Genomic DNA, 23,970 nt, shown 5'->3' with positions numbered 1-23,970 from the left:
CAGTCCTTGCCTACAGACAGCCCCCCAACCTGAAGCAAATACTCACCAGCAACCACATACCACACAACAGAACCACTAACCCAGGAACCTATTCTTGCAACAAAGCCTGTTGCCAACTGTGCCCACATATCAATTCAGGGGACACCATCACAGGATCTAATAACATCAGCCACGCTATCAGACGCTCGTTCACCTGCACATCCACCAATGTGATATATGCCATCATGGGCCAGCAATGTCCCTCTGCCATGTACATTGGTCAAACTGGATAGTCTCTACGTAAAAGAATAAATGGACACAAATCAGATGTCAAGAATTATAGCATTCATAAACCAGTCGGAGAACACTTCAATCTCTCTGGTCACACGATTACAGACATGAAAGTTGCGATATTACAACAAAAAAACTTCAAAACCAGACTCCAGCGAGAGACTGTTGAATTGGAATTCATTTGCAAATTGGATACAATTAATTTAGGCTTGAATAGAGACTGGGAGTGGCTAAGTTATTATGCAAGTAACCTATTTCCCCTTGTTTTTTCCTACGCGCCCCCCCCCGCCCCGACGTTCTTGTTAAATCCTGGATTTGTGCTGGAAATGGCCCACCTTGATTATCATACACATTGTAAGGAGAGTGATCACTTTAGATAAGGTATTACCAGCAGGAGAGTGGGGTGGGGGGAGAGAAAACCTTTTGTATTGGTAAACACCCATTTTTTCATGCTTTGTGTGTATAAAAAGATCTTCTACACTTTCCACAGTATGCATCCGATGAAGTGAGCTGTAGCTCACGAAAGCTTATGCTCAAATAAATTGGTTAGTCTCTAAGGTGCCATAAGTACTCCTTTTCTTTTTGCGAATACAGACTAACACGGCTGTTACTCTGAAACCTGTGGTATGTAACCTACTGCTTAAATCAGCCTCTGTACAAGATGATGGGAGGATAGCTAATGTAACTCCAATTTTTTTAAAAAGCTCCAGCGGTGATCCTGACAATTACAGGCCAGTAAGCCTAACTTCAGTACCAGGCAAATTGATTAAAACTATAGTAAAGAACAGAATCATCAGACACATAAATTAACACAATATGTTGGGGAACAGTCAACATGGTTTTGTAAAGGAAAATCATGCCTCACCAATCTATTAGAAATCTTTGAGGGGGTCAACAAACATGTGGACAAGGGTGATCCAGTGGATATAGTCTACTTGGACGTTTAGGAAACCTTTGACAAGGTCCCACATCAAAGCCTCTTAAGCAAAGTAAGCAGTCATGGGATAAGAGGGAAGGTCCTTTCATGGATCAGTAACTGGTTAAAAGACAGGAAACAAAGGTTAGAAATAAATGGTCAGTTTTCACAGCAAAGAGAGGTAAACAGTGGGATCCCTCAAGGAGCTGTACTGGAACCAGTGTTCTTCAACATATTCATAAAGGATCTAGGAAACAGATTAAACGGTGAAATGGCAAAATTTGCAGATGACACTGAATTACTCAAGATAGTTAAATCCAAAGCAGACTGTAAAGAGTTACAAGGGATCTCACAAAACTGAATGACTGGACAACTAAATGGCAGGTGAAATTCAATGTTGATTAATGCGAAGTAATACACATTGGAAAACAACTATACGTACAAAATGATGGGGACTAAATTAGATGTCACCACTCAAGAAAGATCTTGGAGTCATTGTGGACAGTGCTCTGAAAACATCCACTCAATGTGCAGCAGCATTCAAAAAAGCTAACCAAATGTTAGGAACCATTAGGAAATGGACAGATAAGACAGAAAATATCACTATGTAAATCTACCCCTTGAATACTGCATGCAGTTCTGGGCACCCTGTCTCTGCAGAAATATATTAGAATTGGAACAGGCACAGAGAAGGGCAACAAAAATGATCAGGGATATGGAAGAGCTGTTATACAAGGAGAGTTTAAAAAGACGGAGAATTTTCAGCTTGGAAAAGAGATGAGTAAGGGACGGTCTGACAGAGGTGTATAAAATCACGAACGATGTGGAGAAAGTGAATAGGGAAGTGTTATCTACCCCTTCACATAAGAACTGGGGCTCATCCAATGAAATTAACAGGCAGCAGGTTCAAAACAAACAAAAGGAAATACTTCACTCAACATACAGTCAACCTGTGGAACTCATTGCCAAGGGATATTGTGAAGGCCAAAAATAAAACTGGGTTCAAAAAGGAATTGAATAAGTTCATGGAGGATAGGTCCACCAATGGCTATTAGCCCAGATGATCAGGGACCCAACCCTATTCCCCAGATGTCCCTAAACTCTGACTGCGAGAAGCTGGGACTGGATAACAAGGGATGGATCACTCAGTAATTGCTCTGTTCAATCCCTTTGAACCACGTGGCAGTGGCTGCTGTTGGAAGACAGGATACTGGGCTAGAAGGACCATTGGTCTTACTCACTATGGCCCTCCTTATGTTCCTCTCCCATCATGGATTCAGCTGCTCAAGCAAAATCAATCACCCTCTTTCCCACTTAACATACAAAATCAGGCTCTCACCTATAGCCCAGGACCTGAGGGGTCAGACAGTATTCTCAGCTCCTCTATGCAACAGCTAGACCTGCCTCTCCCTCTCACAGCTCTCCAGAGAGAGAGGAGGCTTCTGCTAACATTTCTTTGCCAGCCAGGTCACAGCAGGATGTCCTAGCACTATAGCAGAGGGAGACAAGCTGAGAGGTAAAGGACCCCACAGTATGGACTCTTGCCAATCATACAGCAGCCAAGAGGTACAGAAAATTTAAAGAAACAATTCTGGCAAGTACGCAGAAAGAAATCTGGATGTGGCAGGGGGCTGGCTAGCTGAAACAGGGGCTGAGTTGATCTCTAATGACATCGGGACAGGACAGCACAGAGTACCAATTGCTATGCTGGAATGTTGCACCAGATAAAAGTAAATTCCCCTCCCTCTTCCTCTCCTGTCTCAACCAAACTCCACTCAGGGAAAGTGAAACAAGTGTAACGGCATTTCTTGAGTGCTGCAGACAGAGGAAAGTAAGGCAGGTCTATCTTTTACATGTGGCTCTCCAGAAGCAGATACCAAGCCCTTCAGCTGTCAAGTCCCTCCCCTCAGATAAGCCATCTCCTGGACTTTTGGCATAGAGTGTAGTGTTCAGCCCCCACAACACCCTACAGTGTGACATCCCAACCTTGTACAGCATTCCAGCATAGCAAATGGGACACTGTCTGCTCTGTCCTGTTATCAGAGATTAACCCAGTCCCTGCTCCCAAGAAGGGAGTGGAGGCAGAGGCTAGCCAATTATGATTATAATCTGTAAGTGAACTATTTTTTTAAAAATTTTTTTAAATAAAGACCTTGATTGTGGGTTTATTCCTACCAATACTTTAAAAGTCTGGCAAAATGAATGAAGGTTACACCCACCCTTAGTGACTGCTGGGGATGTTAGTTTCCTGTAAGAAAGAACTCCCAGTACATTCCCATCCATCTGGCTGCCACATGTGATGTAACATCTGACCAGACATCTGATTAGTTCTGAAACAAAACATTTATCCTGCTGCGAAGAACAGGGGAAGAGAAGAACTGATGAAAATTCACAGCTTCAAAATCTACACACAGCTTTTTTTTTTACTGAAGCCATTCCAGGCTCTTTTCAACATTCAAACACACGGCACAAACCTGAAATGACAAAATTACATATTAAAAGTGAAAAACAAACAGGAGTTAAGACTAAAACTGACAACAAACGTCAGCCGGCTCAACATCCTGGGATTTTAATCAACTGAACTGATATCAATTATCATTTGGAAAGATATTACATGTATGGTTTACGGAACAGAGAAAGGGAGTGAGGGTCATGACTTCTAACCTAAAGGAAGGCAAAAACTGAGTTGAGGTGACAGCACAGATCCCCAAAACAAGGATATTTAGGAGGCTAGCAGAGCACAGACCCACATGGGCATGAGGAAAGCTTAAGTGTGTGAGGCACCACTGACATTCCAGCAAAAGATAGTCCCTTCCATAGCAGAGTGGCCTAGTTTCCAGTGTTACAGCAGTCTCTCCTTGTGAGAAGCCTCTATTTTCCAAAATAAACTTGCAGCACATTTCTGACAGGCCTTGGACCAGGCTTCTTCCTTCCCCTCCCCATAGACAAAGTATATACTATTTCTAGGAGATCTCATGCAGGTCACATTTCTCTGCAGCAGTTGCTTCTCCAGGCATTAGCTGTGTCATTACACCATCTACCCCAGAGACTGTATGGCATTCAATACCCTATCTATATAACTGAATCCCTGGCCAATCTATTTACATTTCTATGTACAAAAATAACTATGTTAAATGAAGGTTATTTAGGTTAATAAATCAACTCAAAAGTTAGGAAATGGCAGAATGTAAGTAACTGTGCAATCTCAATGCACCATTATTGTGCATATGCATTATACATTCTTTATTTACATAATCACATACTCTTTTTCCCCCATGGGACAGCCTTACTCAATGAACAGGCTGGATGGTGCTCAGGAAATGAGGAAACTATATTTCTTTCAATCCTGAACATTTAATGTAATATTTACTTCACACCATCTATGGCCAATAATGTTAAAACCAATCAGAAGTAATTTTTTTAAATATTAGGAACGAAAGAAATCCTAACAATATATGGATCCATGATGCATATAGATGGTGATTACATCATTAATGATGCAAACAAGACAAGAGTGTTCAATCAAGATTTCTGTTCTTAATTTGGCAAGAAGCTGGATGATATATTGGTATCACATGATAGTGAAATCCTTTCTGTGCCAACAGTAACTAAGAAGGACATTAAACAGACTCACCAAAAGATAAATATTTTTAGAATGACAAATCAGGATAATTGGCACCTGTTTTAAAAGAGTAGGCCGAGGACATCTCTGAAGCACTGATATTAATATTTAATAAATCTTGTAATACTTGGGAAGTTCCAGAGGACTGGAAAGAAGGAAAAGTTGTGCCAATATTTAAAGAGAGTAAATGGGATCATAAGGGTAATTATAGGTCAGACTGACACTGATCCTGGCTGATACAAGGCTCAATCAATAAAGAATAAAAGGATGGTAGAATTAATGCCTGACGAGATTTTTTTTTTTTTACGGAAAATAGGTCCTGTCAAATAAGCTTGATTTTTTAAGTGTTGATACAATATGCTTTGACTTCTGCAAGTCTTTGTACCTCATGATATGCTGATTAAAATAGTATCATTCAGAAATCAATATAGCACACATTAAATGGATTAGAAACTGTCTGAGATCTCAAAATGTCATTGCTAACAGAGACCCATCATCAAGCTGGGGGGCTTCTACTAGGGACACACAACGATCAGCGTTCATTACAATGATATTGAATATCTTTATCAACCATCTGGAAGACTATATAAAATCCAGTGGCCTGATAAATGTTGCAGATGACACAAAAAATGTTGGGTTGTAAATAAGGATGAAGACCTGTCACCCCAGCAGAGCAATCTGGACTGCGTGGCAACTTTGGGGTGATCGAAGTATTTTAATACAGCCAAATGCAGATCATATATTTAGGAACAAAGAATGCAGGCCATACTTACAGAATGGGGAACTATATCTTTGAATGCAGTGACTGCGAAAAGGACTTTGGGGTAACAATGAAAACTGGCTGAACATGTGTGCTCATGGCAATGCCGCTGCCAAAAGAGCAAATTCAACCCTTGAATGTATAAGCAGCAGAATATTAGGTAGAAATAGGGAGATGTTATTACCTCTGTATTTGACACTGGTGATACCATTAATGGAATACTATGTCCAATCGCATATATTTGTAAAGAAATATGCTCTAGTTAGTTATTGGACTTAATGAGGAATATACAGGGTGAAATACTCTGGCCTGTGTGACACAGGAGGTCAGACTAGGTGATCATAATGGTCCCTTCCGGCCTTAATATGTATGGATTTATAAGTATTGCATTTCCTGTTTTTGCTGAAGACCCCTTGGAGGAGCCAAGAACTCCAGTGGTAACTATGACAACGCTTAACTGAAGGAACAGGATTGTTACTGATTCTTTCCTCCAAAACTATCCGGCAATTGAGCTAGCTAGGCATTAAAAAACAAAGCACCAAGAGTATAAAAAGTCTGAATAAAAATCCCTCTCTTCACACAGGTTCCACTTCCTTGGTGCCTGTAATATAATTTCCCTACCAGTTCTTCAGTCATCCACAGTCTTCAAAGTAGACAATACCTGAATTTCAAATGTAAATTCCAACTCCCTTAAGGTTTTTCCCCAGGACTTCTTTACATATTGTAAAGAATTAAACAAAAGAACAACCCTGTTATTACCTCTGCAGATTCCTCTAAAGCAGGGATGTCAGAACTCACAAGTTAGCAGCCCAAGGCCAAGTGGATATTGTATTGGGAGGTTTCCCTAAGGAAGCAGCAAGTGATTCTGTCACTATGCCCTCTGATGTAGTACTAACTCAATGCCCCAGCAAGGCTTAATGGGCACTGTGCTGATGGAGACCCCTTCTTTTAGATGAGACATAAAAGGGAGGTACTGATTACTTGTAGCCCAGTGATACCCATACCTCAGTGGTTCAGTAGCCAAATTACCAATCAACATTACCCAAAAGAGCCACAGTAATGTGAATTCATTGTTTCATTCACTATAGTACTATTCATATTTAAACAGCATGATGGGAAATATTTAGTTATATAATTCTCACAGCAAAGAAGTTAATAACTTGATGCAAGTTGACAACTGATTAACAACATAGTAAAAGCATCTTGATTGGTTAATAACTTAGGTTGGTTAACAATTAAATCACACACTGTTTTAATACCACGTGCTGCAAAGATCCACAGGAGACACATTAAAGAGCCACTTACAGCTCGTGAGTCACAATTTGAGTATCAGTGCTGTAGCCATTCAAGATCCTGAGACACTATTTATGCTATTTACCAATGTTTATCTTGGTTTATCATGATTAACAACCTTGACACTAAACTAGGCCCCAAACTTGTGAAAATTTAAACACTCAAGTAGTCTCAGGGAATCAACATCCAATGAGACTTAAGCATGCCAGTTTCTGCAGGACTGGGGACCAAACTCCTTAGGTGGTTTCAAATTAATACAGCATTACGCTTTGCTGACAGTCCTAGACTGTTTATGCAAGGCTGCTGTTAGACAATAGCTGCCTTCCAGCTTGTACAGCACACACTTAGCTGAAGTGAAAAATGCAAGCAGAACTTTAAGTTCTTGCTAGTGCGTCTGTACCCTCAACTGTTGGAAGATAAGCACTTTCCCAGGAACACAGACATAACTTTTAGGGCTGTCAATTAATCTCAGTTAAACTCACATAATTAACTAAAAAAAAAAAAAACATGATTAATCACAGTTTTAATTGCACTGTTAAACAATAGAATATCAATTGAAATTTATTAAATATTCTTGGATGTTTTTCTACATTTTCAAATATATTGATTTCAGTTTCAACACAGAACACAAAGTGTACAGTGCTCACTTTATATTATATTTATTACAAATATTTGCACTGTAAAAATGATAGACAAAAGAAATAGTATTTTTCAATTCACCTCATACAAGTACTGTAGTGCAATCTCTTTATCGTGAAAGTGAAATTTACAAATATAGATTTTTTTTGTTACATAACTGCACTCCAAAACAAAGTAAAACTTCAATCCTACTTCTTATTCAGCCAATCGCCAAGACAAACACGTTTGTTTACATTTACAGGAGATAATGCTGCCTGCTTCTTATTTACAGTGTCACCTGAAAGTGAGAACAGGCGTTCGTGTTGCAATTTTGTAGCTGCCATTGCAAGGCATTTACGTGCCAGATATGCTAAACAGTCGTATGGCCCTTCATGCTTTGGCCACTTTTCTAGAGGACACACTTCCATGCTGAGGACACTCGTTAAAAAAATAATGTGTTAATTAAATTTGTGACTGAACTCCTCAGGGGAGAATTGCATGTCTCCTGCTCTGTTTTACCTACATTCTGCCATACATTTCATGTTATAGCAATTTCGGATGATGACCCAGCACATGTTGTTCCTTTTAAAAACACCTTCACCACAGATTTGACAAAACGCAAAGAAGGTACCAGTGCAAAATTTCTAAAGATAGCTACAGCACTCAACTCAAGGTTTAAGAATCTGAAGTGCCTTCTAAAATCTGAGAGGGACAAGGTGTGGAGCATGCTTTCAGAAGTCTTAAAAGAGCAACACTCCGATGTGGAAACCGCACAACCCAAATCACCAAAAAAGAAAATCAACCTTCTGCTGGTGGCATCTGACTCAGAAGATGAAAATGAACATTCATTAGTCCACACTGCTTTGGATTGTTATTGAGCAAAACCTATCATCAGCATGGACACATCCTCTGGAATGGTGGTTGAAGCATCAAGGGACATATGAATCTTTAGCCCATCTGGCACGTAAATATCTTGTGATGCTAGCTACAACAGTGCCATGCGAGCACCTGTTCTCACTTTCAGGTGACATTGTAAACAAGAAGCGGGAAGCATTATCTCCTGCAAATGTAAGCAAACTTGTTTGAGTGACTGGCTGAACAAGAAGTAGGACTGAGTGGACTCGCAGGCTCTAAAATTTTACACTGTTTTATTTTTGAACGCAGGTTTTTTGGTACATAATTCTACACTGGTAAGTTCAACTTTCATGATAAAGAGATTTCACTATAGTACTTGTACTAGATGAATTGAAAAATATTATTTCTTTTGTTTTTTACAGTGCAGATATTTGTAATAAAAATAAAGTGAGCACTGTGTTGTAATAAAAATCAATATATTTGAAAATGTAGAAAACATCCAAAATATTTAAATAAATGATATTCTATTATTGTTTAACAGTGCGATTAATCGTGCAATTAACTTTTTTAATCACTTGACAGCCCTAATAACTTTGTATTGCCCTGTTCACACTTCCCAGTCTGAGAAGTCAGTTGCCCTTCAGAGAAAGGCAACACATAGGGACCGTTACTTAGTCTGTGCACATAGGGACAGCTGACCCCAGGAAGGGCAGAGGGTATCCCATTTACAGACCAAGTACTGTCTTAAAGCAGAAGAAGCTGCAACCAAACCCTCCTCTTCTGAAGAGCTGGCAGAGAGGCTAGAGCTGGCCTGCACCCCCTGCTCCTCCTCCTCCCCCCCCCCAACTACTGGGGGAGCCCCAACAAGGAAGGGGGAAGTGGGCTTCAGCCAGTGCCCCTCCTCCCCCAACTGCTGGAGGAGCCCCCGGGGGGGAGGGGGCTGCAGCCAGACCCCCCCGCCCACATTGGGGGTTTCTCGCTGGGCGCGGTCGGGGGGGGGGGCAGTCCGTGCTGCTCACCTGGGCCGTGCGCCTCCAGCCGGCACTGCAAGCGGGGACGAGGCCGAGCTCGGGGAGGGCCGAGGGAGCCCCGCCTCACCGGAAGGACCGCGGGCTCCCGCCCCCGGAGTCCCGCCCCCGAGCCACCTTCCGCCTTCCCGTTTCCCCGGCCCGAGCGCCCCATGCACCCTCTGGGCAAAGCCCTCGGCGGGAGCTTCAGGCCCCTGCGCTTCCCTCAGGGAGACACCCCCTCCCCCTCCTGGCCTCTCCCCGTCCGGGGCCCCCTTGGTCCCCGCCCGCCCCCCGCAGGCAGACAGGCCCCAGTTCTGCTCTCCTGGGCTCCCCCCTCCCCGCCCCTTGAACCCGCACCTCGCACTGGACACCCGAACCCTTTGTTACTATGGGCCTGAGGCCGGGGGGGCTCCCAGATAGCTGGGGGCACAGGCCTGCCCTGGAGAGTGCAGGTTAGGGTGGGCTCCCAGGCAATGTGGGGGCACAGGCCTGACCTAGAGAGTGTGGGTTAGGGGGCTCCCAGCTACAGGGGGGCACAGGCCTGCCCTGGAGAGTGCAGGTTAGGGTGGGCTCCCAGGCAATGTGGGGGCACAGGCCTGACCTAGAGAGTGTGGGTTAGGGGGCTCCCAGCTACAGGGGGGCACAGGCCTGCCCTGGAGAGTGCAGGTTAGGGTGGGCTCCCAGGCAATGTGGGGGCACAGGCCTGACCTAGAGAGTGTGGGTTAGGGGGCTCCCAGCTACAGGGGGGCACAGGCCTGCCCTGGAGAGTGCAGGTTAGGGTGGGCTCCCAGGCAATGTGGGGGCACAGGCCTGACCTAGAGAGTGTGGGTTAGGGGGCTTCCAGCTACAGGGGGGCACAGGCCTGCCCTGGAGAGTGCAGGTTAGGGGGGGGCTCCCAGCTACAGGGGGAGGGGCACAGGCCTGCCCTGGAGTCTGATGGCATGCGCAGCTACAACCCAAATAAGATCCTTCATTTATTGGCAGTTGTTTGCCCATCATGATCCTTCCATTAAATGCATGTGTAGGTGCGTACGCTCCCCCCACTCATGGGCAGCCCTGCATGTGCACAGCACTGAAATAACAATCTCCATACATTAGGCATGTTAATTACCTTATTTTTATTGTATAAAATCCAAGGTACTTGCTCCTATGCTTGGGCAGAGGTAGCTGTCCCTCACTCCCCCTGTCAGAATCTGATTTATCTGAGTTCTGGCATAGCTTCCCACTCACCTTTCTGTCCTATGCAGAGCCCTACTTCCCTCATGCTCTGCTGGGCCCTGGCAGAACCTTGCTTCCTCCAGCAGAACTTCCTACCCCTCACCCCATCCCCAGGCAAAGCAATTCTCCCTACATCCCTCCCTCTTGGCATGAGACTGCCACACCACAGATCATTTTCTACCAGATGTGTTAGCTGCAGGTTTCCCAACTGAATCTCATTGCTATTTTCTGCTCATGTTTCTAATCTGTAGGAGGGGACTGGATGGGGTGTCTACCTCACAACTGGCCTGAATAGGTAAAAAGGGCCTAATAACCCTTTGAAAGGCTGTACCTGGAGAAGAGTCAGGGCTGCTAAGCTCTAACTGATGATGAAGCACAGCTGGGCAGGCCCATGCTGAGCTCATATAAAACCAGGAAGTGGGGATGCAAGATGGGGGCTATAGGAAGGAATGTGACAGATGCCTCCAGGGAGGAGGGGTGTTGGTAAGAGACAAAAAGAAATAAGTCTTGGGATCCTACTTGGGAATAGAGATGCTGGCAATTACTTGAGAGAGAGTGAAGTGGCCACATGGAACAGAGGATGTTCTCTTGGTAATTAAGAGTAGGCTAGCAGAGGGAGAGACAGGTAGGTGGGAAACAGCAACAGGGTCTGAGATTGGATAGTGTGTGGTTTTGGGGCTGGAACTTGCAGGAGAGGGTGGGCTTAGGTTCCCCTACCAGCTACTAAAAAAGTGGCACTGTTTAGGTAGAGTAACATGCCTGAGACCATGAGACTTTGATACCCCAGAAGGGGAAAACTATAGTAACCTGGCTAGCGGGCCAAGCCATGAAGAGGGAGTAACTGAATCCAGTGAAAGAGGGAGGGTGGGGAACCAAGGAAGGTGTACCAGACTGGTTGAAAACTAATCCCCAGATGTGGCCACAAGGAGGTGCCATAGCAGTGAGTAGTAAACCCTATGACAGGGATGGTGGGAGGAAGCTTGCATGCTAGGACTACTGGTGCTATATTTCTCCAGCCTAGCAGCTCTAAAGAAAATGTCTGTTTAGTGGCTAACCACCTACCTTATTTTCTATACCGCCTGTTACAGGCTTTTCAATTGATCTGAGCCCGGGTTCTCTTCTGCAAAAATCTATAGGGAGTTGGTTAGCTTTTGCTTCTGACCGTCCATCTTTTTGAGTTGATTGGGATTCTTGGATAGCTTTTAAGATGAGGCCCATCTTATGATGGAGCTGGTTGGAAGCCAAGATCTTGAAGGGCTGGCTAGCTTGGACACAGGAATCTCTCTGGGAAGTAGTTATGTGGTCAGGAATCAAAGATTTCTTCTTGTACAGTGTATTCATGAAAGGCACTATTATGTGCCAGAGCAGTGAATGTTGTAAGTGGAGTTTTCAAATCCAGATAGTTCAATGGCTTCTTCTAACCACACAGATTCATGCAGCCACTCTCTGAATCTGTATGTAATAGTTCACAGATGGACTGTAATTAATACACTGGACCAAATCCCGTAATCTTTGAAGTCAATGGCAAAACTCCAGTGGGTGCTCAGACACTACAGTAATGGAAGCTGTGTAAGAACCTAAGGAAATATCTGACCATCAACGGAATAAGGATTTCACCATAAGAACAAACATTTAAATGCTATGTGGAATGAAAAGGTGAGTCCATCCAGTGACATGAAGAAATGGAGAACCTGGTTAAACCAAAAAAAGAACAGGAGTACTTGTACCACCTTAGAGACTAACAAATTTATTAGAGCATAAGCTTTCGTGGGCTACAGCCCACTTCATCGGATGCATAGAATGGTACATATAGTAAGAAGATAGATCGATATTTTCACATACACACATACCGAGAAGTTGGAAGTTTCCATACAAACTGTAAGAGACTAATTAGTTAAGATGAGCTATTATCAGCAGGAGAAAAAAAACTTTTGTAGTGATAATCAAGATGGCCCATTTAGACAGTTGACAAGAAGGTGTGAGGATACTTAACTTAAGGAAATAGATTCAATATGTGTAATGACCCAGCCCAGTCTCTAATCAAACTGAAGTTAATGGTATCTAGTTTGCATATTAATTCAAGCTCAGCAGTTTCTCCTTGGAGTCCATTTTTGAAGCTTTTCTGTTGCAAAATTGCCACCCTTAAATCTTTTACCGAGTGGGCAGAGAGGCTGAAGTGTTCTCCTACCGTTTTTTTGAATGTTATGATTCCTGATGTCAGATTTGTGTCCATTTATTCTTTTGCGTAGAGACTGTCCAATTTGGCCAATGTACATGACAGAGGGGCATTGCTGGCACATGATGGCATATATCACATTGGTAGATGTGCAGGTGAATGAGCCCCTGATGGTGTGGCTAATGTGATTAGGTCCTCTGATGGTGTCACTTTAATAAATATGTGGACAGAGTTGGCACTGGGCTTTGTTACAAGGATAGGTTCCTGGGTTAGTATTTTGTTGTGTGGTTGCTGGAGAGTATTTGCTTCAGGTTGGGGGGCTGTCTGTAAGCGAGGACTGGTTTAAACCAAGCACCTTTTGAATAGGTATCTTCCCTTGCTGTTAGTCTTGATGTAAAGATGTGAAATGATAGAGAATTTACTACATCCCTTGGCAGTCTGTTCAAATCATTATCCTCACTGTTGAAAATGTAACATTGCTGATCTCAATGTCCACCCATTGGATCTTGTTATATCTTTTGTCTTTATAGATTAAAGAGCCTCTTGTATTAGATATCTTCTCCCTCAGTAGATAATAATGGTCCATGATTAAGTTGACTCTTAACCTTCTTTTCAATAAATTAAAAAGATTGAGCTACTTTTAGTCTCTCCTTGTTTTCCAAACCACAAATTATTCCTGTAGCTCTTTACTGAAGCCCCTTAAACTTTCAACATCGCCTGCAAAGCATTCTACTATTTTTTGTATCAACAGCACAACTCAAATATAAAATACGGAGATAAATATATTTAACTTCCTATGAGCAGATCTGATCCCAAATAGTGTTTTTGTTTTTTTTTAAATAGAGAGAGCGCTGAATTAAATAGTCCCTTCATTCTGTGAGTAACAAATTAATTTCTGGCCAGTGTGGAAGAGATTCTTGGTTTAGTTTTTACTTAGCTTGGTGATGTTATAATGGAGTAGACTTTCTATTTTTGAAAAGGCAGATTTCCCCCCCCCCCCCATCCTTCTCTCTGTTTGGATAATTCCTTGTGCATGAGGCCTGCAAAGTTTGCTCCTTAATTTAATTGACCTAATAGGTAGAAAGCCATTCCTGATGGCCAGCCTTGCTTCACTCTCTCCTCTTTTGGTTTCTTGTTGTTCCTCCTTGGCCCTTCTAAAAGAATTTTCCTTAATCTTGTTGTTGTTGTTATTTGCATAGGTGGAGCTGGCAGCAACACCTATAGCTAAGATTGCCTAATGGTTTCCATTATAAAACCCTATTTTCAGTTGTTTATAACTGCTAAACTTTAAGAGTGGGGGCTAAAACTTTCCATGCTGGGTGCCTGTCTCAGGCCAAATCATATTTTAAAAATTTCAGCAAAAAAACAGTCCACCTATTTCCAAGAATGAATTGAAGAGGAAAAATGTTTTGCTAATATTAAATTCTTACAATTCTTGAGAAGCTTTAATGCAAATATGCTGTTGAGTCCCAGCTTCACACTTAGCGGGAGTGTTGCCTTCAGGTCAAAAAGGGCTTTTTGCTGTCCCCATTAAAAATCCCCCCCCCCCCACGTGGCTTAGTTGTAAGCCTCTGAAATTGCTCTTTGCACATGCTCAGTGGAGGTTTGCTAAAAGCCTGGCAGCTAAATTCTCTGAAGATTCTGTTTGAACTGAGCATGCTCAAGCCCAGTTTTTCCCTGCAATTGCTCCTGTTTGTTGAACTAGAGGCTGTTCTTGCCACACTGACTACTTGAACTGAAAGCAGGGAGACTCTGTCCTGTGCTCTTAGGGAGGAGAAGGAAGAAGCAAACTGACTGCAGTACAGGGAGCTGGAGGTACAGGGATAGGCTAGGGGGTGCAGTCTGATGGGGAGCAGAAGTAGAGAGGAAGGAAGGGAAATGGGGGTGGGCTGATGGGAACAGGAGCAGAGGGGATTGATGTGTAGAAGACTACCTAGCTACTATGGAACACTCCTGCAGAACCTGGAATTGAACCCCAATTTGTGAGCCTCAGCATTCCTCTGCTGTCTAGCTATAAAACCCACTGGCAAAGTGGACCAGCCAATAGAAGGGAGTGGAACACCAGAGGCTAGAACCTCCTCCTGCTATCAGTTAATCCATTGGTTCAAGTGGCTGGGTTCTGTGTTGTGGATCTTCAAGAATGTAACCCACTTTGGGGAGGGTGTTCAATATCCTTCCTCATGATGGAATTTCTATTTTTTCAGCTTCAATTTTTAAAAGGTTGGGAAATTATATGCAAAATAAATTCAATATGTTAAAGTTAGAAAATAACAAAACATAAGGTGGCCTGTTCAACTTTAATTTGTCTCATTTGTGCAACTGGCTTCACTTCCCCTTACTCATGTCAAACCAACATCATTCCCCATCGTCAGCCTGCTCAGAAACATCCTCTCACCCTAACCCTCCAGGCCCACCCTGACTAAGAATCCCCCTCCCACCTGTTCCCCCACAGACCAACACCCCCTCTTTTCACCTAACCTCTCCACAGCTCTGGAATTTCTCCCACAATGCAAATACAGCCTGCCCCCCACCCACTCACAACTCCGCAGTCTTAGAACTCTTCCTCCTGAAAGCCTTCCCTCTGCACCATCTCAGAAAACTTCCACTGATCTGACTTGGCCCCATAGTGGAAACTGTGAGCCAGGTCTTCTGGAGCCCCTGGGCCACTGCCCTGGGCGTGGGGGGCTTGTACAACCTTTTTCTGATAGATTGAAGAGCCCATCATCAAATATTTGTTCCCCTTGTAAATACTTACAGACTGTGATCAAGTCACCTCTTTGTTAAGCTAAGTAAATTCAGCTCCTTGAGTTCATAGCTAAAAGGAACGTTTTCTAATCCTTTCTTTAATCATTCTTGTATCTCTTCTCTGGATCCTCTGCAATTTACCAACATGCTTCTTGAATTGTGGACACCAGACCTGGACACAATATTCCAAGAAGCAGTCACATCGGTGCCAAATATAGAGGCAAAAACCTCTTCTCTTACCCGAGATACCCTTGTTTATTGATCCAAGGATAGTGTTAGTCCTTCTGGCCACAGCATCACAGGAGGAGGAGAAGCTCGTGTTCAGCTGATTATCCACCATGGCCTCCAAATCTTTTCCACAGTCATTGCTTCCTAGGATACAGCCCCCCGCCCCCCCATCCTGTAAGTGTAGCCTACATTTTTTGTTCCTAGATGTCAACATTCATATTTAGCCATATTAAATGTGTGCTAGTGCCCAGCTTACCAAGTGACCTGTCCTGTGAAGTGGTAAATAATGAAGAAATTTTGGGGTTATCTGCAAAATTCATCAGTCATGATTTTGCTTTCTTCCAGGTCATTAATAAAAATCTAAAATAGGGTAAAGAAGGGATCCCTGTGGGACCCCAATAGAAACACACCTGTTTGATTTTAATTCCCCATTTACAGTTACATTCTGAGACCTATCACTTAGCCCGTTCTAATCCATTTAATAGGTGCCAAGTTAATTTTATGTCTTTCTAGTTTTTAAATCAAAATGTCTGTGGTACCAAGTCAAATACTTCACAGAAGTTTAAGTATACTATATCAACTCTACTACCTTTATCAACCAAACTTGTTATCTCATTCAAAAAGAAATCAAGTTAGTTTGACAACCCTAAGCTCCTCAGCCAACTCTTTTAAAATTCTTCGATGCAAGTTATCCAGACCTGCTGATTTTAAAAATGTCTGATTTTAGTAGCTGGTGTTTAACATCCTCCTGAGATATTAGTGGAATGGAAAGAATGTTGTCATATGACATAACTACATCATCTGTTTTTATCCAAATACAGAACAGAAATATTTATTGAACACCTCTGCCTTTTCTACCTAATAATTCTACCATTTCCAACTAGTAATGGACCAATATAATTGTTAGGATTCTTCTTGTTAGGAGGCTGCAGGACAGGCATTGTGGGAAATGTTGGTCTCGTAGGAGGCAGATCTATTTCATGCTCAAAGGAAGCATTTTGAGCACTAGCACCAGAGGAATGCAAACTGCTCCAAGCTGCAATATGTGCCATACATTTCATCCATTCAGTAGTGTCCCTATTATAGCATCACAGCTTAAAATAGCCCCTTGTAAAAGTTGATCTGTTAGGCCTCCTTCCCTACTGGACAAATAGACATTTTACTTTATCCATAAGAGGAAACTTTGAAATTTGCTGCTAGTGAAACGCTCTGTCTTCGACAAGGGCAATCTGCCTTCACTGAGGGTAGTCAGCATTTTTGAGGCGCAAAAGCCATGTGGGAAAACTGATCCTCCAGAGCTCCCAGGAAATGCAAACCTCATGCTTTCTGATCTACTGACCCTTTCTAATGGACAAAGCAGATTGTTGTGGGAAATGAGGAGCAGATTTTCCCAGCAATGGGCTGAAGTATTCTCTAAGATCCCAAATCAAGCTCTAGTGATGTTACCTGAAGGCCTCCACTAGTCAGTCTGAGGATATGTCTTCACTACCAACATTAAAGCGCTGTTAAAAAAAACAAAAACAAAACCAAAAAAAAAACCCATGCCCACACGGGGGGCGTGGCTCCCAGCGCTGATGCACTGTCTACACTGCCCCTTTACAGCACTGAAACTTGCATCATTCAGGGGGTGTTTCTTTACACCCCTGAGCAAGAAAGTTTCAGCGCTGTAAAGGGGCAGTATAGACAAGGCCTGAGGCTGTGTCTACACTGCCACTTTCAGTTTAATCATTCAGGGGTGTGAAAAAACACCCCCGCGTGACAAAAGTTTTAGCACTGAAAAGCACCAGTATAGACAGCGCTTTGTCGCCAGGACCCGCGCTTCTGGCAATAAGGGTACCACTGCTTGTTGGGATAGGGTCTTTCTATCACCAGGAGAACTCTCCCCTGGCGATAAAGCGTGTCTGCACTGCCCAGGCAGCGCTGCTGCAGCCACGCTGTAAAGTAGGTAGTTTAGACATACCCTGAGATAAAGCCGCTGAGAGGGATCATGGCCCCACAGTGGCCACTTTGTCCCCTTTCCTGTAAAGCTTGCTTAAACAGCTATCTCAGGATTCCCCCACATGAGGTACCTACCTTCAGGTGGTGTAAGGCCCTTAGAGGAGCTCTATGATACCCATTCCTAGTACCTTTGGTGAAGAGGATGAGCCTGATGAGAAGGGGATGCAGCTGGTACAGATCCCCAGCTACTAGAATGTCCCATTAGAAGCCGTTGCTAGTCAGCATAGTTTAGAGATACCTGGAGGCTGCTCTAAATTGCACATCACGATCTGACTGACTGCCAGAGGATCATGTGTGCACACGCTTTGTTTGTTTTAAAAACACAAAGTGGGGCAGCTCACAGCTACCTTTATGTCCCTCAAACCTGAGATGTACCAGGCACCAAAACATCTAATCCTGCAGACCAAACCTATTAGCTCATTATCACCTAAACATAGGGTGACCAGATAGCAACTGTGGAAAAACTGGGACAGGGGGTGGGAGGTAATAGGTGCCTGTATAAGAAAAAGTCCCAATAAAAATGGGATGTCTGGTCACCCTACCTAAACATAGTGTGGTTGGATTTTTTGTTTTTGTTGTTGTTAATCCTTCCATATCCTGTGACTTCCATCCCTGAGACAGCCAGGTGTCATTTGAATTACAGCTAAGCCTAGGGAACTCTGGACAGGTGTTCTGTATAACCAAACTCCCTGCGAGCCCCAGATGGAGCCTGGGTCTGGCCCACAGCAGCCAGGCAAGTCTCGCTTTGTAGTACATTTATGGATTGTTTCTGCAAACTCTTTTCCCTTTTTTAAAATTATTTATTTTGTCATGTGGGGAGCAATTTTCTCCATCAGCGAGGCAGGAACACACAGCTATATGGCATCACTCATTGGGGAGAGCGAGCTACAAAAACCAGGTAGGCATTGGAATAATCAGAACAGGATTAACTCCATTGTCCTGTGTAACCAGACTCAGCTGGGATCAGTAGGATCACCAGAAGTGCTTAATTGGTAATGAAAGAGGTGCCAGGGCTTAAGCAGTTTCTTTACTTTCATAACTGACACAGCAAGCCCGGACATGCTGGGGCTATGAACTGCCAAGCCTAGAGGTTCCAGGGCTGCCCTGACACTAATTAAGCAACGGTCACCAGTGAAAATAAGGCTCCCTTATTGCTGTTCCCTTGTTAACAAATGTAAATCAGGGTCAAATAGTCTGTCAGCCAGGCAGAGAAGCCACAAATCGGTCTTATGGAACAGGGCTACCCAAAGAACGGACTAGCTGCTTCCACCTTTATAGGCTGTGAGACTAATCACCTAGGGTTGCCAGCACTGTTTTTTGAAAATACCTACATGACAGAGGGGCTGGCCAGGTTAAATCTGAATGGTGGTGTGACCCTGTGCACCAGGTTGCAACACCACTCAAATTTGGCCCTGCCACCCCTCTGTCAGCATTCTAAATCAGTATGGGATGTCTTTCATCCAGTCTTCATTCCGGCAGCACTACAGCCCTTGTTGATATATGGGATAAAATTTTGTATTTAGATAAGAGACATCCCTTTATATTCCAGCACTGTTGGCAACCGCAGTGAGTCACATGAGGTCTCCAGTATAATGATGTTGCTTCTTAACGGCTGCTCTGATATTGATGACATTATGTCCTAAGTGTTGCAGACATCTACATTTAGGATACAAATGGGCATGGGCATATTTAAAGATATTTACTGCACTTGTTGCTAAAATTGACATGAAGTTGTTTGCCCTGTAGAATGAGGTAAGGAAACTTGGCTTGAATATCACACACTAAGTTTACAGTATGCAGTGTAGTTGCAGCCATGTCGGTCCCAGTATATTACAGAAACAAGGTGGGTGAGGTAATATCTTTTATTGGACCAACTTCTGTTGGTGAGAGAAACAAGCTTTCAAGACCCACAGAGCTGTTCGTCTTAAGTGCCTGGCCGTATGTAACCAATTTCTTGGTATGTTTGGGGTCACAGGCACTGACTTTCCAATGTGCTGGGGGGTGCTCAACCCCAGGCTTTCCCCCACTCCACCGCTTCCCCCACCCCCACCACATTCTGCCGCCTCCCCCAAGTGCACTGCATCCTCTCTCTTTCCCCTCCCCCCCCATCCTCCTGCATGCCTCAAAACAGCTGATTGTGGTGAGCAGGAGACACAGGGAGGGAGGGGGAGGCACTGAGCGGCAGGGCTCACCAGCGGGGTGGGAGGCATTGGGGAAAGGGGGGCTGCCGGTGGGTACTGCCAGGGCTGGAGCACCCATGGAGTCGGTGCCTATGTTTTGGATGGTTATTGGATCTATGAAGAAATCTGTTATCTACAGCGGGGCACTCAGATACTACAGAATATGCTCTGAGGAGAAAATCTATGCTATGCACTTTTGCATACTTAAAAACTGCCTTGACCAAACAAGGACACTACACCAGAGAAGTAAATTGCATCATGGAACGGGCCACTCAAATACCCTGAGAAAGCCTGCTTCAGTACAGAAATAAAACCCCCTCTAACTCCACACCCCTAGTTGCACCTACCACCTCCCACTGGAACCCATATGAGGTATCGAACAACTACAACCCATACTCAGTAGGGACCCCCTCCTGAAAGAAATCTTTCCTGAACCCCCTCTTCTGGCCTTCAGACAACTCCCCCAACCTCTCTATGCTTATCATCAGAAGCGAACTCCCCACTGATTGGGACATTACCTCAAAGTGGCACCAGACCCTGCCAGAACAACAGATGCAAAACTTGTAGACATATCTCTGCTGCTACACTGATCAACACCCTCCACAATACACCTTTCAAGATCCATGGGTCCTACACATGCCTATCACGACATGTGATGTACCTCATCCAGTGCAATAAATGACCCAATAACTATGTATCTGAAATCAGACACTGAACTCACACAGGAAAATGGTATAAGACAAAAACACCCTGTCACCTCTGGGTGAACACTTTTCACAAAGCAATCGCTCTATATCTGACCTATCAGTCCTCATCCTCAAAGGAAATGTGCACAACACCTTCAAAAAACTGCCAGTGTAGACAAGCCCTAACGCATACATACACCGCTGCAATCCAATCAATCCCCTACCTCAGCATTTGATATCAGATTCACAGGAAACCCCCTGGGCCACATGGCTTATCTACTGTCTAGGCTTGCAGGTGATCTAGTCCTTGAGTGGTGTTTTTTTCCACTGTTTCAACTGTCATTTAACAAAGGGGCACTTAATTGGTCCCTCATTTCATCTGAATGGAAGGCAGCTATCACGCCCAACGGCTTCAATGGGCTGGAGTATGATTGTCCATAGATCAAAGACACCTTTGTTGGGAGTCGCCCACCCTCCAGCATAACAGTATATTCTAATTATTATGCAGGCAGCGGCAGAGGTGTGCATGACACTGTACAGACACCACCATGGAAGGCATGGATCCCTCCCTGCCCAGGAGTTTAGAAGCCAAGTTTAGACACGGTACAACCATCTTTCCTTGCTGGTTTTTCCTTTTTTAACAGAAAAGCTCCAGTTGCTGTTTGGATCTGAGGTTCCTGGAAAAGAAAATGGCTCTTGAACTCTGAATTTCCTTTTAAGAAACACCAAACAACCATAGGTGCCAACTCCGTGGGTGCTCCAGGGCTGGAGAGAGTCGAGCACCCACCAGCGCAAGCAGAAGTCAGCGCCTATGCAAACAACTACATTCCACTTGATGTGATCCTCACTACAGCAGGATCCTCCCAGAGAATCCAGGCAGTCTGAGCTCACCGATGGGATGCCTTATGTAACTGGCAAACAATAGTGTGATTTCCCCCCTTCCTCACCAAGGGCCCATGTTAGTGTACATGTTGCATTTGGCACTGCTGTTGGTTAGTGATGCAGTTCCAAACAGTGCAACTAAAACCTCCCTTTTCATGGGTATTTGTGCAATAGAGCACTCAAATATTCACACTGAGCAAACCCTAAAGGGGTCCAAATACAGCCGAACTGAGATTTGCTTTTGAATGCGGTTTAGGTTTGCAGTATTCAGCCAGCTCTAACATCTCTATGTCTCAGGTCTGGTCTACACTACATAGTTAAGTCGACACAAGACAACTTACGTTGACATAGCTGTGTATGCATTTGCACTTACATTTTGCTTCCACTGATGTAACTGCCCCGTTACACTATCTTAATAACATCACATCCCTGAGCGTCATAGAGTCAAGGTCGATGTCATATCAGTGTACACACTGCATTACTTATTTCAACTGTTAGTGGCCTCCAGGAGGTGTCCCACAACACCCCAGCCTAACCACACTGGGAGAAGAGACTGTGCAGGCACGACTCCAATCCAGCTGTAGAAATGTCGACATCTTTGAGCAGATCGCTTGGGGCATGGACGAGAAGGGCTACAAGCAGGGGCAATGGATTTTGACCTCTCAAGGTCCCTTCCAATTCTATGATTCTTCCAAATAGTGGGGAGGAAGGGCATAAGGCCCTGCCCACTCTGTTACCCCTCCCCTGCCCACCTCTTCCCTGCAAAGTCCCATCCCATTTTCCAGCTGGGCCAGGGAGCCTAGGCCTCCACCTGCTTGGGGTGAGGGGACCCAGGAGCAGCCCCCAGGGCCTGTGTCCCTGGGCCTCTCACCCAGGGCAAGTGGAGGGTCTGCAGGTCCCCTCAGCAGCACGCATGGGTCTTACTCAGGCCAGGGCCTCGGGGAGAAGAGGAGGAATAGGGGGCTGGGCTGTTACTGAAATAACAGGGGAGCAGAATAAGCTCAAATAGTCTCACTCCAGAGTTCTTCCCCTAAATCAGCATCTATCATCTGTAGTAAAATCCCCCATCCCAAACAAACCCAGCTTAGACACCTGCTTTAGGCAATAATCCTACCACAGCAGTAAGATGAAAACAGGGAACATTTATTAACAGCACAACTTATAACAAAACTCTATGCCAGTGATTCCCAAACTTGTTCCACCGCTTGTGCAGGGAAAGCTCCTGGCAGGCTGGGTCCAGGCCGGTTTGTTTACCTGCCGCGTCCACAGGTTCTGCCGATCGTGGCTCCCAGTGGCCACAGTTCGCTGCTCCAGACCAATGGGAGCTGCTGGAAGCGGCGTGGGCCGAGGGACATACTGGCCGCCTCTTCCAGCAGCTCCCATTGGCCTGCAGCAGCAAACCGCAGTCACTGGGAGCCGCAATCGGCCGAACCTGCGGATGTGGCAGGTAAACAAACCGGCCCGGCCTGCCAGGGGCTTTCCCTGCACAAGCGGTGGAACAAGTTTGGAAGCCACTACTCTGTGCACAGTACACTACACACTACGTCTTATGCTCAGGTTAACTCACAAGGCCTAAGCCTGGACCCAGATTACCCTACAAGTGGGCCCCATACAGCATACAATAATAAGGATTCCTTCCACCTTATCTCTGTGCAGGATGCCAGGAATACTGCCGGACAGGGAACCAGGATCACAAGAACTGAACCCTCACAGCGCCATGAACACAGGAACTGCCAACAGGAGCCACCAATGGGAATGAAGATCTTTAGGAACAGGTAAGTTGTCTTCTTTTCTTTCTTGATCCGACGAATGGCAGTGGTGCACAGATGCTGGCTGTCACTAGGACAGACAGACAGCACTGTGCCGAGTCCTTATATGCACTTTGGTTACAAGGCAGATTTTATACTTGAGTCACCTGATATTTCCCAACTTCTGGGTAACCAGGCAGATTACAACTGTCACTGAGCATCTTTCAAAAACTCTTAACCACTAGTACCAAAAAGGCACCAGCTAGGGGAAGAAAGAAGGAAGCCCAAGATGGAGGCTGAACCGGGGGTAGCCTAAACAAAATGGCTAAGCCTGAAACAAAACGGCTAAACCAGGCTATAGGGCCGGTGGAGGAAAGTGGACAGGCTGAGCCCATCCACTTTCAAAAGTGGGAGGGCCATGGCTCCTTGGCTCCCCTGTTCCGGTGCCCCTGGCTACAAGAGGGACCAGCAACAATGCCATGTGAAAGCCAAGGAACTGTGGCAGAAGTACCAGAAGGCAAGGGAAGCTAACAATTGCTCTGGTGCGGAGCCGCCAACCTGGCACTTTTACAAAACGCTGCATGTCATCCTCAACCGAGACCCTGCCACCACCTCCAAAAGCTCCATGGATACTTCCCAGGAGCCCGAGTTGGAGGCTTCCAGCATTAACAGCGCGGAGGAGGAGAAGGTGGAAGAGGACGAGGAGTCTGGGGAATAGGTGACCGGGGGATCCAGCTATGCAGCAAGCCAGGATATGTTTTTGAC

At 44.7% G+C, this 23,970-nt stretch overlaps 1 protein-coding gene across 5 annotated transcripts in view; it reads right to left on the bottom strand.

Annotated features, from left to right (window-relative positions):
• The window catches only part of MPG (N-methylpurine DNA glycosylase), a 47,318-nt gene extending 37,866 nt beyond the window's left edge, over positions 1–9,452 (bottom strand). Inside the window, exon 1 of one of the 5 annotated variants that reach the window (XM_077828498.1) lies at positions 9,354–9,452. The gene's annotated coding sequence lies outside the window, so the exon portion shown is untranslated. Of the gene's footprint in view, positions 1–8,282; positions 8,505–9,353 lie in introns of those variants that run through there. The other 4 variants (XM_077828500.1, XM_077828501.1, XM_077828499.1 and 1 more) reach the window with 4 other exon arrangements.
• Between the last annotated feature and the right edge of the window lie 14,518 nt (positions 9,453–23,970).

The sequence above is a fragment of the Eretmochelys imbricata genome, chromosome 10 (genome assembly GCF_965152235.1).
Source record: "Eretmochelys imbricata isolate rEreImb1 chromosome 10, rEreImb1.hap1, whole genome shotgun sequence".
Lineage (NCBI taxonomy): Eukaryota > Metazoa > Chordata > Testudines > Cheloniidae > Eretmochelys > Eretmochelys imbricata.
This window is presented reverse-complemented; position numbering and strand designations above follow the sequence as displayed.